Source organism: Panulirus ornatus, chromosome 29, assembly GCF_036320965.1.
Source record: "Panulirus ornatus isolate Po-2019 chromosome 29, ASM3632096v1, whole genome shotgun sequence".
NCBI lineage: Eukaryota > Metazoa > Arthropoda > Malacostraca > Decapoda > Palinuridae > Panulirus > Panulirus ornatus.
The window spans coordinates 14,244,743-14,264,720 of NC_092252.1; the positions used below are offsets into that span (position 1 = coordinate 14,244,743).

General features: G+C 49.9%; 1 protein-coding gene across 4 annotated transcripts in view; it reads right to left on the bottom strand.

The window, feature by feature from the left end:
• Positions 1 to 19,978, bottom strand: part of LOC139758131 (rhotekin-like) — a 126,643-nt gene that overhangs the window by 37,921 nt on the left and 68,744 nt on the right. The window lies entirely within an intron of this gene.

A 19,978-nucleotide genomic window follows, 5' to 3' on the forward strand; every position in this document is an offset into this window, starting at 1 on the left:
ACCCTGGAACATGGGTGTCCCCAGTCCACGTACAGTGGTGACCCTGGAACATGGGTGTCCCCAGTCCACGTACAGTGGTGACCCTGGAACATGGGTGTCCCCAGTCCACGTACAGTGGTGACCCTGGAACATGGGTGTCCCCAGAACTTCATAAGCAGGTTGGTGGTGACCCTGGAACACAGGTGTTCCCAGTCCTTCACATACAGGACGGAGGTGTCCCTGGAACACGGGTGTCCCCAGTCCTCCACATACAGGCTGGTGGTGTCCCTGGAACACGGGTGTCCCCAGTTCTCCACATACAGGCTGGCTGAGCCTCTGGAAACACTCGGTGAACAGGGTGACGGACACTGCTCAGTATCTAACACACGCGCGTCTCATTTACGACAAAGGAATGACTTCCACTGTTTGACAACGTACCTAGGCAACGGACTGACCGGTCCCATAAAAAACGTCCAGGTGTATTTACGCTTTTCTTAATACCTGCTTACTTTTCCCGACTTGGAAACGTTGCGTCAGAAACTAAGGAGTAAACCTTGACGAAAAGATCTGCGCTTGGCTCTATTCAAACTTTTTAAAAAGTGAGCAGATGATAATATAAGAGGGGAGGATTTCCTGCTCAAGTCGCCCTCCGGTGCACGCAGAAGATACATGGATAGCAATGTTCCCCACTGTTCCCAAGGGTGACTCATCTGCGGCCTTTCCTGGCGTGGCAATTTTCGAGTCTCCATTCTGAATCGCCTGAGGACCTGGCCGACACACGAGGGAAACAGCTTCAAGCAGGCACCCAAAACAAGGATGTAACCATTGCCTTCCGCAGTAGGAAGCAGCAAGTGCAGCGGGGAGCCCTGGGGGCAGTCCGGGCGGGCACAAGTGTCTGCTCACCAGTTGCGCCACGTGAACCTAGGCGGGTCTTCTCAGTATTCAAACCGGTCAGAGGGCGAGGGAAGCGGAGGGCGAGCCAGTGTGTGGCAGCCAGGGAGGCGCCACTGTCCTAACTACCGAGCTGGGACGATCAATAATTGGCAGTACTGAGCTCAGTCTGTAGCGACCCTTATTATCACGGTGCATTACTCTCACGTGAGGGGGGGAAGGTTCCTTACCCTCACACCAAGCCTCGCTCTCACTCACTTCCCCTTACGCTTCCTTCATCCGTTTTCCTCCAAGCAACCAACCACACTCTCTACTATCAGGCACACACGTATTAAGATATACACATTGACAGACATCTACAGATACACACACACACACACACACACACACACACACACACACACACACACACCCGTGGCGCAAATACATCCGGAGCTGAAGATCGAATATCCACTAAGAGAAATATGCTACATAACCTTGAACACTGAGCGTGCCTCCTCTGTTCACCTCGCCCTCCCTGAACTGGCAGGGTGAGGTGAACATGGCAACAGCAGTCGATCATTACCTCTGGTTTCAACAGTCTTCACACAGTCGTCACTTCTGATGCAGCAGGAGTCTACTATGTGTGTGTGAGGAGGCAGACACGAGGCCCCCCGGGTGGGTCACCACCGCCACACCTCATCACCTGATTTCACTTTCACTGAGAAGAGGCCGACGGACGAGCCCTTGCCACCCATAAAATAATCAAAGTCTACAGCGCGGCTCCTTTATATCATTCACCAGGTAGACTCTGTTGTCGTGGACAGAAGCATTACATGAGAACAGTCTGATATTAAGAGGGGAAGACACAGAAGGAAGATTTACGACTTCACATGCTGCCTCCCTCCGTGTCGACCCTTTACCAACCTTCAGGCTTTCCTCTCTTCTTGCGCCAGCATCTTCCCCCCTTCACAGCCCTTGTCACACTTTAAATCTTCCAGCTCTGTCCTCCCCTCTTAATATCAGACTGTCCACATGTAATACATCTGTCCACGGCAACAGAAACCAACGTTACTGTTACTGTCCTTCGGCATATAACCTTGTCTCATACAAAACAAAACCACCAAATATAATATACCATCGTATACCTTAACATTAGCGGTATGAACTCCCAAGACGAACAAGCCTTCCCCACATTAAACTGACTATAACTCTAACCTAAGAGATAATAAATCTAACCTGGTAAATAATAGAGTATCATTATGACCTGCCTCTAATATGTAAAGTAGCGTTAGCTGACAGGTTTTAACACTGGAAGGTAAGGACCAGCTGTGTGCGAGTCATACATAACAAAAGCATGAAGTGCCCCTACCAACAGTGTACTACGTCTTAGGACAGGACGGCACAGGAGCTCCAAAAAGACCATGGAGTACTTTACAACTCACGTCATGGCTTAATCATCATTAATCCCAAAGGAATTTTCCTAAAAGTCTTACGCCATTATGTAGTATTATCATCATCCGCATATAAAAACCTACTTGGTAACTCTTAAGACAAAGGACTTGGCTGCATATAGTTTCTCTGGATTTCCTGGGGTAACGGGTTCAGTTGTTTTGACTAAAGTGACTTGATGGCCGAAAAAAGGCCTTTCTTAAGTCAGAGAAGGACCTCATGGAAGGCACGAGTGACTGAGCATCAGGTCATCTATCATCATCAGTCTGTCCCATGTAGGCACATGATTCACACTGGTACTGTTAGGTCGTCCTCAGCCTCCCAATCCTCACCACTTGCACATTCCCACCATCTGCCCCACGAAGAGCCGTCCCCCTTCACGGATCACTTCTCCTCCCTTGCTTCCCAGTCCTCGTCAGCCATACATTCACGGGTCCAAAATAACCTTATACCCACACAGGCGATCCAAGCCATTACCTCAGCCCACGAGAATATCACGCCAATAACCTTATACCCACACAGGCGATCCAAGCCTATACCTCAGCCCACGAGAATATCACACCAATATCTGACCCTTCAAAGATCGGCTTCATTCGATCTTGCCGTTATGAGGGCCAAGTTTCCAGTGTGTGTCCCACGCTAATCCCGGGATCATCAGAACAATAACCATATTCCCCTGGTCTCTCGTTTTGCCCTGTGAGTCATCGGGAGATTCTCTCCGAGCCCCAGCGGCGGTGAATCACCACCGCCCTACAGAAACATAAACGGCCGGGCCACGTCGCCTCCACTATGTACAGAGTCAACAACCACCACCACAGTGGTGGAGCAGGCTCCTGGTGTCGACTCCACCACCACCCCATCACAAGCCTCTCGTTTCACCGTTCCTTAACGCACCCATAATTTCGTCATGGCGGGCCCCCGTCCTCTGGCGTACGGACCTCGCATCACAATCCACACACAGGTCCAGGATAACAATCGCTATTTACATTAGCCACTTGTCTACCTCGTACACCATTCGTTTATCAGTGTGTGCTTGTGCTTGTTCGGCGACTGTGTGTAGACCCTGGGGGGTTGTGTGGGCCGGGCTGTGCGTGGTACGTACCAGACTCTACCTAACAATGTTGGCACAAACCATTAGGGAGGTCGCTACGATATAAACATGATAACAGGGCCAACATGCGTGACACGGGATCACACCTGACTTGTCAAGCGACTTACTAGTCTCCTTACCCACTTAGACAACGAGTGGCCAGCCCTCTCCCTCAACTCTCCTCGTCTAATCATTTCTTATCATACCAGAAGGTGTGGGTGAGCAGCGAGAGTTCCTCTCTTGGAAGAGGTGACGAAGACTCGTTCTCCGTACAGACAATAACCCCGCCTACGGCCTTGTATTAGCCAACTCCGTCGAACGCCTATCCCTCATTTTTTTGTGCGGATGTGAGTGTCAGCTAACCGTATAACCCTGTTTGAAAGACCTTTCCACACACACATACCCACACCAGCCTACTGGCGTCTCCACCATCTATCACACACACCTACCAGCGTCTCTACAGTCTGCCACATACATACCAGCGTCTTCAAATTCCATTACACACTTATCAGCGCCTCTACAGTCTACCACACACACCTACCAGCGTCTCCATCGTCTGCCACACACTACGAGGCCGACACTATTTCTCTCACTTCCACTTGCTAATCAATACCCAAGCAACTATGTCTTCAGTTTCTATAAGCTTTCCTCCGTATAACTTTTCTCGATCAGCTTTCCACTCAGTGGTTCTGTCTTGGCATCAACCTACTTTTAACACTTCTCACAATCTACCACCTTCGGAGGTTAGGTAGCTTCAATGATATCTACCATCATCAACAACTTCTACCAACACAACCATGTCTATAACATATATTACTTACTTCATAAACTTCTCTGACTGAATCTAATATCTTCCATAAGTATTTTACTTTAGCTAGAATCGATCTGTGGCACCATTACTACACGCAACCCTTGATTCTTTTTCCCATACCTTTCCTTCCCTCACTGATCGAACAGTTCAAGCCACATCATTACTGATTATCAACGTCTTCCACCTCAGAACCCAGCATACCACTACCCCTTCGTCGTCATGATCTGATCACTGTGTGTGTCTCAAAGGTGAAAATCGGGATTCCAGCAAATAATTCGGACAAGTGGCGTATATACATACATGAAGAGTTGCGTTGAGTAGAGAGAGAGAGAGAGAGAGAGAGAGAGAGAGAGAGAGAGAGAGAGAGAGAGAGAGAGAGAGAGAGAGAGAGAGAGAGAGAGACTCAATGGCCTCACGAGAGCTGACACAGGCCAGCATCAGCCAGTCAACACATGTACCAACCTCCCCAGAGGCTAGACACGTGTACAGTAGAGAGTAGATTCCCTTGGTAAATAACTTTCTAGAATCTACAGAATGCAAAATAATGATTTCTACAGTTTTCTAAACACGGAGGGCATCGCTGAATGTATGTACATATGTTGCTTGAAGCTCAAACCCAGTTCTACATCCATGGCGCTAGGCGGTTAGGTTAGGCCAGCACTGGGCTATGGGAGGGAGAGCCATGGTGGCTGAGGGAGGCTGGCGACAGTAGGCTGTGTGTGTGGGTCATATGCGTGGCCCGGCCCCCTAATGTCATTACCCGCAGCGGTGGCCCGTGACCCTCCGCCACACCCGCTACCATACTCCCCAGCACCCTCCGCCTCTCCCTCTACCATACACTCTACAACCCTCCACAAACAGTCTCCTGCACCCTCCACTTCTCTGTCCCTCTGTCTCACCCCCAACCACGCCCTCCCTCACTCCTGCACTCCCCCACAATAATCCGCTCTGACTGACTCCCCTTCCTATAATAAAAAAAAAAAGTAGGGAAGCAGGAGGAGGGGTGTGGGGCGAGAAGGGCGCTTCTCCCCCCAGCTGGGCCTGTGGGTGACCGCGGCCCCTGCCGCTCCCTCCCATCAACACGGTTCCGTCCCGTCCCCTCCAAGGAACCCTCTGGCCCCTTATGCCGCTCTCCTTCCGGCCTGCTGCTCCCGCGCCCTGGGATGACGCCTCGCTCCCAGCGCCCGGCCGCAGGATGTGGCGCGGGAAGGTGAAGGACACAAGGAGGAAGGAGTAATACGGCGGTAGCAAAGGCAGCACATGACAAGAAACGCACACAACCCACGGGAAAAAGCATGAAGCAAACACTGGCCACCAAAGTTAATAGATCTCTACCGATAATCAATAGAAGCCGCTGGAGGCAACTGTCTCGAAGTGTAATGGTGTGTGTGTGTGTGTGTGTGTGTGTGTGTGTGTGTGTGTCCAGGGTAAGACTGCTGGGAGACCAGCAGTGGAGTGTGGAGCCAGAAGGAGCAGTATTCTGGTTTGTGCCGGTGTCCCCGACAAGTTTACTGTGCACCCTCATTATTCATCCCGTAAGCGTATGCATACAAGTTAAAGACGCTACCTTTCACTCCTCAAGGTGGAATACTTAGCCCCACCTTGTTCAACATACTAATCAATACATCACTAAAATCAATCCCAGAAAGTACTAGGATTATCATCATTAGTTATGCTGACTGTATTCTTGTACACACCAAACCGTGTCGTGAAATGCAGCAGTAGTAATAGTAGTAGTAGAAGTGTGTGTGTGACCAGGATACAACACGAAGGCCAGCAGGAGAAGCAGAATGTGCGAGTGCAGTAGTGTGTGTGTGGCCTGGGTAGGAGGTACAAGTGAGGGCAGTAGTGTGTGTGTGGCCTGGGTAGGAGGTACAAGTGAGGGCAGTAGTGTGTGTGTGGCCTGGGTAGGAGATACAAGTGAGGCCAGTAGTGTGTGTGTGGCCTGGGTAGGAGAGACAAGTGAGGGCAGTAGTGTGTGTGTGGCCTGGGTAGGAGAGACAAGTGAGGGCAGTAGTGTGTGTGTGGCCTGGGTAGGAGAGACAAGTGAGGGCAGTAGTGTGTGTGTGGCCTGGGTAGGAGAGACAAGTGAGGGCAGTAGTGTGTGTGTGGCCTGGGTAGGAGAGACAAGTGAGGCCAGTAGTGTGTGTGTGGCCTGGGTAGAAGAGACAAGTGAGGCCAGTAGTGTGTGTGTGGCCTGGGTAGGAGAGACAAGAGAGGCCAGTAGTGTGTGTGTGGCCTGGGTAGAAGAGACAAGTGAGGCCAGTAGTGTGTGTGTGGCCTGGGTAGAAGAGACAAGTGAGGCCAGTAGTGTGTGTGTGGCCTGGGTAGAAGAGACAAGTGAGGGCAGTAGTGTGTGTGGGGCCTGGGTAGCAGAGACAAGTGAGGCCAGTAATGTGTGTGGGGCCTGGGCAGCTGTGAGGGGACCAAGGAGCCAGCCATCATAATAACGACAACGCTGTCAACCAAAACAGTCGGCAGAGGGCGCGGGAGGGCGTGGGAGAGGGAGGAAATATTCACGAGGAGGAATAGGAGGGGTGCCACAGGACCGGGAGGGGGTTGGGGTGGAGGGGAAGCAGTCTCGGGAGGGGAAAGGCCAGCTGAGGATGACAAGGCCACCACCACCACCACCCACACAGACAAACAACTTACAAGCAAACTTTACACTGTTATGTAAATGAGCGCCATTATGGACGACGCTCTCTCACACACACGCCTGCCACAAGTTACTGAGCCAAGTGCCTACATGATGTATGTCCAAGACTAGGAGTAATTGCTCCTCTTACCGTTGGTGTTCCGTGTCTCTTGTTCATAAGAGACATACATTCCTTGGATTTTGTGTCTGATGTATGTGAGGGTGTCTGGCTTTAAGACCTCCAGCTGATGAAAGCCATTAAATCCACCGCACACACGGGACTTAAGACATAGTACGTAAATACTAGTGACAGACAGATAGATAGATAGATAGATAGAGAGAGAGAGAGAGAGAGAGGGGGGGGGGAGATTTATGTATTATTCCAAATGGAAAATACACGTCAGGTGGTGTTGACAAAACGATAGCCATGTACTAGTAATAAGAAGCGTCGGTGGTCAGCAGAGCGAGTGAGTGAGTGAGTGAGGAGGCAGGTCGTGTTGAGTGAGGCAAGACTGACTGACGGCTGGCCGAGGCTGTGATGGCTGGTGGACGCCCGGTGGCACCCCTGGTCGCCTATCCAGCCCTCTCCCCCGGGCCAACACTCGCCCCACGGCAGCCCGGATCACACACACACATGGCCCTCCCTTGCCAGTCCCATCGCAGCTCGGATCGGCCGCCCACCCAGACTTCTGCCTGCTCCGTCGCTGGGCAACCCCACTACCCGGCCTACACACAAGACGGGCACACAGCTGCACGGACAGGCTGCCGCCGGACGGGTGTAAACGACGGCAGGTTGGTGGAAGGCCGGCGAACTTACGGTGGAAAGATTTACTACACCAGGGAGAGGCAGAGGGACGGGCGGAGGCTCGACAGGGAGACGAGCCAGGGGTGTTGCATGCGGCGGGCGCGGCACTCCGGGTCCGTCAACTGGACTTTCTAATTTAGTGCGTCGTGTGCAGAGTGGTGGCACGCGCGGCGCCGTGGAGTGTGGAGATGGTGAGGGTAGAAAGCTGGAGGAACGGCGCCACGCACTGCCCCCTCAACCCCCCACCAGGAGAGCCAGGAAGGCAGCCCTGAGGGACGCCACCAGCCACGCACTGCCACTCACCATGAAGGCACGGACGATGCGCTAGATGGACGGGGGCGGTGTGGGATGAGTGGGGCGACAGCAGGCAAGTACAGCTGGCTGAATTAATATATGCACAGAGAGAGAGAGAGAGAGAGAGAGAGAGAGAGAGAGAGAGAGAGAGAGAGAGAGAGAGAGAGAGAGAGAGAGAGAGAGACTTACATTATCAAAACAAATATGAAGGATAATGATTCACTCCTCACGTGTGACGCTGTCTTCCCTTTAACATGATGACGTCATAGCTCGGGGAGACATATTTCAACACTGTGCATATAATGACCCAATCCCTTTAGTGAGAGACCCCGCCATCGATCAGGATGACCGAACCCACAATGCTAAGTCTGATGCCTTCACATCCTCGGCACGATCAACACACCAGACAACTTGGCTGGCAATCGTAAGTAAATGATTAATGAAACTTGATCATGTTTACGAGCCATTAAAACTATATGATAAATGTCTTGAGCGGCGGGAGGTAACCCGTTCATGTCTTATAAATGATAAATGTTGAGGGCTGATGTCTCGCGTTCAAAAAAGATTATTCGTTTATTCCTTTACTCAGCGGGTGAGACAGAGGGAGCCATACGGAGGTAATGATGAACTTAAGGTGGCTATACAGAGCCGGGTCATTATACAATGTGTTTATCAACATGGTCAAGAGGTTAACTCAGCCCTTGTTCCAGCTATACATCATCTCCAAAATGGCGAACTGCAGTACTCAGAGCATCATATGGAAGTCATTTCTATGCAGTACTCAGAGCATCATATGGAAGTCATTTCTATGATCATAATAAAAGACTGAACATCATCACTCCAAGCAATAAGATGTACAAAGAAACCCGGTATGTCGCTCTGCACAAGAGGACAGCCTTTCTCATCCCAAATTTATATAATCTGCTTACAGACGAACGAACAGTGCCGACACACAAGCTCCGTACGCAGGCAATGTTATCAACCAGAAATATAATACTTCCACTGTACTACCTGCATCATGACTTGAGCACAACGGTGACCCTGGTGGGTATAATCATCTGGCCTTCGACCACACCAGTAAGGGTCCAGGTCAAAGGTCAGGCCATCATACTCAAGGGTCGTCCCGTCGTGCTGATGGGTCGGATCATGGTGTTCAAGAGCATCTGCATGATTCTGAGACGCCTCTTCGAACCCGAGATTACAATGCCACAGACATAACAACATGGTCTTACCGAGGTGATATTCCCATCAAAATCCATTGGGGTTTATCCCTTCCTTCTGTAAGTTCGCTAGATTTACTTCACCTGGATGGAAGGTGAGTAGCGTGGTTCCCCAAGTTATCCTTTCCATCGAATTCTTCCATTCGGGTCATCGCCTCGACTCTGGTGGTAATCATCCACAGTCACTTCTCTGCTCCAGTGCCAGTCTGAGGTACGGGACCTAGCCTGGATGTGACGGGGTCATGATCAATAATGCAGCTCATTTATAACGCAATTTTGTACCTTAAGCCGGGGTTAGTCACTGCACTTTTCTCAGATGGCTTTTGGTTAATTGCTCTGCAGGATAATCACTTCCCATACACTATGACTTCACTACTGCAATCACACACACACACACACACACACACACACATATATATATATATATATATATATATATATATATATATATATATATATATATATATATATATATATATATATATATATTATAATCTCCTCAAAAAAGTCCTTGCTCGGAAGGTTCATCCTGTCCCTGCTCCTGAGTGTAGCACAGCGTTGGAGCTGCAGGAGCATCTCAAGATAAAGATTATAACCTTCCTGTGTCCTACACACTCGGCACTTGTGATGCAGACATCCATGTTTCCACACCCCAGCCAGTCCTACCCCATCTTTCCACAGCCCGGCAGGAACATCCCAACCCCCTCTCTGGCTCGTCCAGATAAGATCTAATCTACACGCTTCACCAACAGCCCCTCCCTCCGCTTTATATCTACGCGTCATCAAGATCCTCCCTCCCTCTCCCTCTCTCCTCCTTCCCAGTTCCGCAGCTACACACACACACACACACACACACAACCTGCACTCTGGTCACATCCCCCTTCCTCCTCTCTTGTCTGTCCCTGGCGCCTCCCGTCCCTGGGCCTCACTCTTACATCTTTTTCCTGTTACACTGACTTCCAGGTTTACATGAATGCAGCGTCTTGGCCTGCTGAAAGGTGCCATGCACCTTGAAGCCATGTCTGTGGTACAGTGTTCAGGCAGCCCAATGTGTTACTGCCCTCTTACTGTAATCAATCTAATTAAAAAGTATATTATTCTCGAGAGAAATGGGACGATGACGTGCTTGCAATACCAACAGTACTAGGTTCCAACTGGTTTCACAGCCATATTCATTAAATGATATTCTGCATACAGCATTTCCTGGGTTAAACAATCTCAGTGATGCATTTTACAAGTGTTGTTCATCTGCTCTTGCTCATCTGCTCTTGCTGCATACTACTGGAAAAAAAAGAAAAAAAAAAATGCCGAGTGAGTCAACCTAGTGGAGAAGTCGTCACCAGCCCACGATGACAACACTTACATACGCCCACAAGGAAACGAGTCTCACTGACTCAACGTCTTTCCTTCTGCAGCAGCAGCAGCAGCCGACTTCCTCAACTCGCAGCAGCAGCCGATTTCCTCAACTCGCAGCAGCAGCAGCCGACTTCCTCAACACGCAGCAGCAGCAGCACCAGCCGATTTCCTTAACTCATAACCTTCTGTTAAACTTTCATCTCCTTCACACAAGATTCCCAGCTTTTTCTCCTTGATCAATATAAAAGCAAGTCAGCACTGGTCTTATACAACAGTATAGGCGTTAACTCAAATGAACCACCACCTGTACAGTCAACACCCAGTCACATTAAATATCAACAAGTCTATGAGGCAAATGCCAGGCTAAATGAGGCAATAGCATGAACATCTGCGTGGCGTAAGGTTAATGACCATATCATCATTAAAAGGCAGACAGACACGTACACGACTCGGTCGTGAGGGCCCGGCTGGAGAGTTGCTGGGGTTGTTACGGACGGCGGGCTACACTACTGGCTGCAAACCGGGATGGACGGAGAGGAAGCAGCCAGGAAATGGACCACGGGTGGAAAGAAGAGGCTGAAACTCGGACGACTAGAAAAGTTTATCGACTTGGAAAAGACGTCCACATCAGGTCTCTTGTGGACACGAGGTGTGTGTGTGTGTGTGTGTGTGTGTGTGTGTGTGTGTGTGTGTTCCACTTCAGGATCAGATGACAACAGAAAAGAAGTAAATGCTTTCAACAGAATTTCTCTCATCCTGCAACACTGTTAGTATGACTTGTAAATTCAGTGAATTCACGAGATAATTACTCTGCTAATGATTAAACCATTTCATTCACAATAATGTTCTATCCAAGACAACTGAAATGCATCCCAACTTTGCCCACTGTGAATCGTTCACTCGCCACATACCCCATATAATGCTCTCTGTGTGAACAACTGACTTTACGTAACATACCATGATTCATTCACTATTGCCCAGACCTTGCCAACAGGTCTCTGATTATGCAACATGCAATGGAACTCAGACAGCGTGGCCCAGTCCCTGGACCTCCTCATCAGCGCTATCGCCCACGGGATGGGTAAAGGATGCACGGTAAATTCGCCGCCTTTGTGGCAACAATCAAAATCCCGAAGCCAAGTGGGTAGGGTGGGAAGAGGCGGAAAGGAAGGAAGGAGTCGAGACAGACCAAACATACACGCACGTGCACACACACACACACACACACACACCACTAAATAAAAAACTTACGAACACATCCATACACAAGTATACACATCATATATACACCAAGACACACCTCAAAAACATAAGGACACACTGGGTAAGACGAGGGCGTGCACAAAACTCTCATGTGCATACGAAATAAACCTGAACACATAACACTAACACACAAGCACATAACGGATGGCCCTCAAGACATATGAATGCTTACTGTCAGGCAACACAAACACACCACAAGGACATATGAATACATCAGGCAAAACAAACACACAAGGGCATATGAATACATTAGGCAACACACAGACACACACAACGAGGACAAGAAGGAGTGCCCACAAGACACATGAATACAGACCACAAGACAACATAAACAAAAAAGGACACACAAGAGCATCCACAAGACACATGAATACATACCGCCACACACAACAGGGATACAAAGACACCTGACATAACACAACACACACCAAGGCCATGAGGATCGTCATGAGACAGCCAGAAAGGCCAACACAACAATGCCTGGCCCGGGACTTGTTGCAGAAATAATCAAGCCGAGGAGCAACATGATCCGACACACGAGAGCCACGCTCGCTGCCTCCACACTGCCCCGCACCAACACCTTAAACCCTCCTGCACGACGACGGCACCTCCCTCCTGCACGTCGGACCTCCCTCCTGCACGACGAAGGTACCTCCCTCCTGCACGTCGGCACCTCCCTCCTGCACGTCGGTACCTCCCTCCTACACGACGGCACCTCCCTCCTACACGACGGCACCTCCCTCTTGCACGACTGCAGGTCCTGGACTTGGTAATCAAAGAGTCGTACCCTCGTACTGATGGGAGTAATGGAATCGTGTTTCTAATTCTTTGAACAACAGGTACGTCGCCCTACCACAAGATAGTCTACCTTCTGGACAATTAAGATGTTAACAGACCTCTTTAATTGCACAATGCACCAGAACCTTGGAGAATATCAGTTAACTGTATCGAAACAGAATATGAAAACAAAAGTGTCAAAACGACAGAAAACTATGCCGGGGTTTAAGGTATTTTCGTTAGCGAGAAGAAAAAAGTTAATTTCCGGAATATGAAGTTGCTAGAGATGAGGATAACAAAATAAACATTAAACGTATGAATAATACATGACTTGGGAAGGGTGGTGATATTGTAGGGGTAGGGGGAATAACTGAGAGAGAGAGAGAGAGAGAGAGAGAGAGAGAGAGAGAGAGAGAGAGAGAGAGAGAGAGAGAGAGAGAGAGAGAGTAGGTCAACGACAAGGGTTAAAAGCCTGACTGTACACTAGCCTGACCCATGAAGATAAGGGCACCCACCAGCCACCCCTCCCTCACGGGTAACCCAGCCGGGCTGTGACTTATGCAATCATCTCTCCATACCCAAGCCTCACATGTATTATATATAACGTAACAAACGATCTATCATTCACCGAGTTTAATCTCTCATTACTACAGAGGCGTGTCCTTGTCACCTCGGGCTTACTATGTACACAGTTTTCAATGTAGACAGTGGTTATCTCGAAGACAAGTCGGCCGCAGTTGTTCAAATATTATGCTGCCGCTAAAGTTATATTCCCCTCCCTCCCCTTTATTTCCCTTTCATCACAGGATCTACGGAGTTTTTCTATTATTTTATTCATTTTTGCAAATACTAAGGTTCGTCCAGACACCACTAGCGAGGAGATCCACTTGATCGTCACCAGGTCCACCTAGGTCGAGGCAGAGTCCAGACCCGTCGCGAATTTCAAGTCTAGGGAAAGTGTTTGGAGTAAACAGACGCAGCAATCAACCTGACCTGACCTAACCAAACCAGGAAGGACCCAACCCCCTCCCCCCCCCTCCCAAATCTAACCCACAAGAAGTGACGTCAGGGAACGTAAGCAACGCCGAAAAGGCACCATCGCCAAAAATAACGACTCCCCCATCACTGCCGACCATTTTTTAAAAAACATACTGTAGTTCTTTCATTCATACCGTTAGTTATATTCACTTGGTACACATTAACGCTAATGAATTTCACCCTTAATGCCACGACCCTTGGGTAGGATGGGGAGGCCTTTGACCCGAGCCTGAGGGATCATGTCAGAGGCCAGACAACCATACCCAGAGGTCATAATGATGGTGCTCAAGTGGTGCAGTATGTGCTCCATAACTGTGCATCTTGTGGTGAACATAAAGAGGCGGAGGATAGGGCATGGCAGGGTAGGGTAGGGTAGGGTCCCGCGACCGTGGCCTGAGTGGTAGGGGCTTGGACGGAGGGAGGAAGGAGGGAGAAGGTGGGCCAAAAGGAAGGAGGGACAGCAAAAAGGGGAGACAAAGGAAACGGAAAGGAGGGGAGGGGAGGAAGAGAGGAACAAGGATGATCTGCCAAGGAGAGAGAGAGAGAGAGAGAGAGAGAGAGAGAGAGAGAGAGAGAGAGAGAGAGAGAGAGAGAGAGAGAGAGGCGAGACAGGAGGAGGATAAGAGTGGAAGAGGCAGAAAAAGGGAGAGGGGTAGAGGCAGGCAGGAAGAAAGGGTGAGAAAGAGAGAGAGGGGCAAAGGGTGGTGACTGCAGGGGGAGCCCTGAACAGGGAACCGGTTGCCAGATATAATATGATTTTCCCGGTGCTAATACCACGCCCGCGATAACAACACTTCTGAAAGCCGAGACCCGCCCCGCGAGGCGCTCCTCCCCGGGGACCTGCAGCCCTGGGGGAGGGAGGGATGACGCCGCATTATGAAACACAACACCGCTAAGATTAAAGCAGTTAAATAAAACAGACCCACTTTAAATTTCCTGAACAACATACCACACAGAGTTGACGTTCGCCAGCACACACTAACACGACGGCATCAGTAGTGACACACACACGCAACTTAACCCTACCTGACTGCAAGCAGGAGGCCCCTGGCCAGCGGGAGGGCCTGCGCTAACCCACTAGCCGGGCACTAACCCACAAGATGGTATAAGGCAAGCCAAGGTCAGGCTAGAAAAACGTGGCGACGATGGGACGGTCTCCCGGACAAGGGCCACGTTCCCTACCTAGGTGACCAGGGTCCCCTGCTCCGTACGCAATTAGGGTTGGGCTGGGCAGGGCGCAGTAGCAGCAACAGTGGTCGGGGTGCACGGAGGAGCCGTCAGCCTCCGGTCGCCATACGTAGGACGGAACCGACCCTCATCAGAGGAGATCTACACACAAATTCTCCAGCTGGTAACAAGTTCACTATGGCTCTGACGAAGCGCCACACATCTTACCTACGGTTGTGAGTCTCGATGGAATTTTTTTCTATACATGTAACACGACAAATGTGTCAACAAAGTCTCATGATCATGCTGCACCTCAGAGGCGGGTTTCGACCCAGCGAACATTCTTGGTGCAACTCATGTGGGTCGGAACAGCTAAGTGAAAAAAAAAAAAAAACTAAGGTCTGGCCATCACATCCCAACTTCAGTTTCCTGTTTACAAACAAACCCTCGCATAAACAATCATGCTAGGGATGTAGTAGCACGGTGTACAGCACGGGGCCCTGGAGTATCTTCATGTTGATATGGCTAACAAGGCCGCCCAGAGGTATATCTACGCTCATTGCTAAGGGATGGGCTCAAGTTAGACTCAGGAGGGATTACGTACCCGGCCGCTTTGTGCAGAGGACCTGCCTCCTCCCGCGGGACTGCGGCTATAATCCCACGTCACGAACACTTAAAACCGTTACCGTAACTGTTGTACTTCCCGTGGTCCTTCGAAACCATACAAAAACGTAATCGAACTTCACTTCTGTAAAACATTTTACATAATGACGTAAAGTGAGAAATACCGAAACATGTCGACGTCCTGACACATATCCGTAAGACGATCTCTGTATCGTCGGCACTCGGGAGTGTGTCACGTCAGGGAGCCGGAGCATTCGATCCACGGCCAGGTAACTGAGGACGGGGCTCAGGGCATTGCATATTCAGAGATAACTGATCTCGTGGCTACTCCTCACCACGCACCGGTTTGCCGGGCTCGCCAAACCTAATATTTTGGTGACCACAGACAGGCAACAGCATCATGATGGCAACACCTGGCACGCTTGTTTTTTCCCGCGCTCTCTCGTTCCTGCTCTGTTTACCATCATGTCGAGTGAGCTCTTGGTGAGGGTATCCGTGGAAAAAATAAAGTTAACTCAAAACTATCCATTGATGACGACCCTGAAAACCACCGGGGAGTCTTGCCAGACGTTATACACCGCGACTTGAGACCTAAGGAGGAAAACACAAGCCCTTGGAGCGGAAGTCGGGGCCAGGCGGGAAGCACAAGTTTCATCATCAGTTTACAACCAGGGTCGCTCCTACGACCCACACACACACACACACCCGGAATCTGGTGGAAGTACGTCGTCACGTCGGAAGATGGCGCGGCGCATTTTGAAGAAGGTCGCCACCATCCCTCACCCCTCACCGAATCAAGCGGAAGCATTACGTCACACTGTCCCCCAACAACTTCACTGTATATACTGTGTAGATATTCACTCCCCCTCAGTTTCTGACACACTTCCACCAGATCTGAAATCGTCATCAAGATGGCGGTGCATGCATGGAAAACATATGACAAAGCAAGTTTTTTTCTTTCTTTTTTTTTCTTACTCGTAAAGAGGAAACCGGTTCAGGAGGGCGTAATATACGACGCACCAGGAAGTCTTCAAGTTTGTGGTTAAACGATTTCATCTTTCTAGAACACTCTGAATTACGTCTAAGTGACGGTATACTATCGACCCTGTGAGCAATCAGGTCGCCACAGCTCATCCTGAATCAAAGAGAAAACGTCAAAAACAAAGGAAAAATTCTGTGTGGTATGAACATATCAGTAGACCTACTGTAAGATACTTTTATTCGCGTATCACTGAGGTGTTCGAGAACACACGCACGATCAGCTGGGGCGTGCAATACACATCCAACGTGATGACGGAATTCCACCACATCCCGAGTGTGTGGTAGCGCCACAATCACGGGGTTCTAAGCACCAGTTTAAACCCTTCTTGAGTACCACGACTTAACCTCGAGAATACGTGAACTTGAACCCCCTTTCAAGTACGAAGACGACCCCAGCCACAGTGAAATGATTTCTGTCACTGTACTCAAAAGTGCCGCCGTCGTCCTCCCGAGGTGATTAACCCGTCGTACTCCAGCGGTGAAGTCGTCGTACTCGAGGAAGTCATGTCGTCGTACTCGATGGGGGTTGTGTCATCTACGAAGTCGCTGCACTCGAGGCTTCAGAACCACCAGAAAGTCTGGTTGACGCCCGCCAGCTTGTTCAACTTACTGACAACTTTGAAGCTGCTCTCAACTTACTGACAACTTCAGGCTGAGATGAAACAACAGACCTCAAACACTCATTGTCATCATCATTGCCAAGGGCTGATGGGTGTCACCGCCTTGCTCTACAAGCTATGAAAATAACCATGACACAGTTACATACGGAGAATGGTCAGGCTTGACCCGACCATAACGAGGTAAGTTCCGGTGGGTATATAACCTGTTTCATTTAAATGCATCCCGCGTCCACTTCCGTGTCAGGTCTCTGATAAACCATCGGACAGTCCTGTCACTTCCCCGGAGAAATATAAGCATCGCTTTCCTTTCCTCTTAAGAATACAAATTTGAAATATGAATATGTTAGGTTGGTGCGAGTGTGTGTGTGTACACACATACGCGTAAAGACATGGTATACATATATATATATATATATATATATATATATATATATATATATATATATATATATATATATATATATATATATAAAGGTTAAGAGACGGGGCAACAGGAATGTTAAAAGTCTCCCCGTAACACACAAACAGTACGCATACACACTGCACTTTACCACTAAGGGGGAGGCCCTGAAATCTGAGGGGGTGACGCTTGGATATAAAGTATAGAACAATGAAAGTCAGAGAGAGTAGGGCAGGTGTAGTATAGCGTACCGGCCCATGTGACCAGTGCCAATAAGGTCACGGTAGGGGCCCAGGGAAGGGGAGGGGAGGGGGGGTTTGACCGGAATTCAAGGTGCCAATTGGGTTGGGGGGGGGGAGTTCAAGGGCAAGATGTCAGTACGCCCAGTGCCAAACGACCCTACACAGAGGTCATAAGATGGGCTCCCGGCATGTGAAACTTAGGCTGATTTCGGAGGCTGTCCCCTACCACGGCCACCAGGCATCCCAGGTGAGGGCCTGGTCTTAAGCCAGGTTGTTTGTTAGCACAAGTAAGGCCAAGGTAGGGGTCACGGCTGACCAGGGGGTAAGATACCACAACACCCGGGTATAGGCCATTGAGAGGGTAGCCAGCGGACAGGGTGCCAACAGGGCTGAGACAGAGGTCATGGGAAAGGTTACCACGGTCGACGGTGAGGCGGGTCCATGGCAGAGGTCATGGGCGGGGGGGGTGTTAAACGCCTAAGGCCAGGGTGAGGGTCGTGGGGCGCATACCCTGGCTGTGAAGGTTAGAGGCACTAAACGTTGTCCTACGCAAGCACACCCGACCCTACTTTACCCAAGCCACTAATCCTCCTCCTCCTCACAGCACACCCACCTCCTCAGCCACCTAACACCTCACACCGCCATCATCCATCTCCCCGCCGCCTCCTCCCACTATCATTATACGCCACTCATCCTCAGCGCCACGTTCCCATCCTACCCCACAGCACCTGTCCCTCTCAACGCAATCTCCCTCACTGACGTCCCATCCACAGTTGCATACTGAACCTCGTCCCTCATCAATAGGGTCAACAGCAAGGCTGAAGTCTGACCACATCAGAGCACTTCGCGGGGCCGGGGATCACTTTACCACCTTCAGCTCCCATTATCACATATCTGGTTAACTTCTTTTTACGTTGGACGCTTCAATCACGGTCAAGAGTCCACATCATCAAGGCCGGGCCGTAATTGCTCACTCCCTCACTTCTCAAAACACTGATACATATTTCATTTACGCTTCGAATACTTAAAACATTCACGTACTGAAATTTAAGGATTTTCATACTCTAAGTACCAGACTAAAATCTGTCAACTCGAAAGACACGATTGTCATGCCTGGCGATCGCTGGACCTGCCGGGGCTCTGGCTTCCCCTCAGCAGGAGCGAGGTAGTTCTATCGGGTGGGTGGTATCCCGCACGGCAGGGGCCCCTCACACTGTTGCTGGGAGGATGTGACCCACAGGCAGGACCAGGCCACTCTTGCCAGGAAGCGTCTGGTGTGGGCCAGGTCTGGAACGCTGCCTCGAGGGGGCCGCAGTCACCGGCCCATATGCGGCAGAGTTCAACAGTTGTCAAGGTCGACTGCTACCTTGCTAACTCGGTCTTAATTATTCCCAAGGTCATTGTGTGTCCTAGCCGAGCCTCCTGCCATCTCCACTTCCCTTACAACACCAAACTTTTTCCCTCTTCCCTGTTATGATACTTCTCTCACACGCATCTCATCTGCTCCATTTTTCCCTCAAACATCCATTGTCTAATCTCTCTCTCTCTCTCTCTCTCTCTCTCTCTCTCTCTCTCTCTCTCTCTCTCTCTCTCTCCCCTACTCCGTGCTGGACAAGAGCAGCTGTAACACCCGCGACATTTACCCTTCACAGGTGAAGCTCCTCCTCCCCCACCAGATAGCTCCTCAACACGCTCATGAAGGAACACGGAGATCTGACCGCTGTGGATGTACCGCATCTGCCTGCATTTTGTACTGTTAAGAATCGCGTCTGAGTTCACAGTCTACGTAGATGTTTACTACCTGTCAGTTTCTCTCGGGTACGTGGACACAAGCCAGGTTTATAGCAGCAAGAGTTCACTGTGTCAAGGTAAGACGACCTAGGCGAAAATAAACAGGTAAACACTGAACAAACAAACATGTTTTCTAAAAACGCAATTAAGACATGACCACTAAATTTGCTTACATATCGTGAAACTGGGAGATAGTACACCTGAGAGAAGATACGAAAGCTGAGCCAATTTAACCTGAAAGAAAGAGAGAGTTAAGACGATGTGGTGTAAAATTGAGGACTAAAATTTAGGGTAATGTAAAGTTCGGGAAGAGGAAAGGTGGGGAAGAAAGTAGAACACACTACAACGAGGGACAGTAAAGTCGAATGCAGCTGCACCAGGGAGCAAGGCTGATCCTTGATCCACTCTTAATGTGGTGGGCCAGTAACGTGTTCCCGGCCTACACTGTGTGCTGTGACCTGTACCAACGTTTGCCACACTCGGTACCTGGTAGTGTGGCCAGC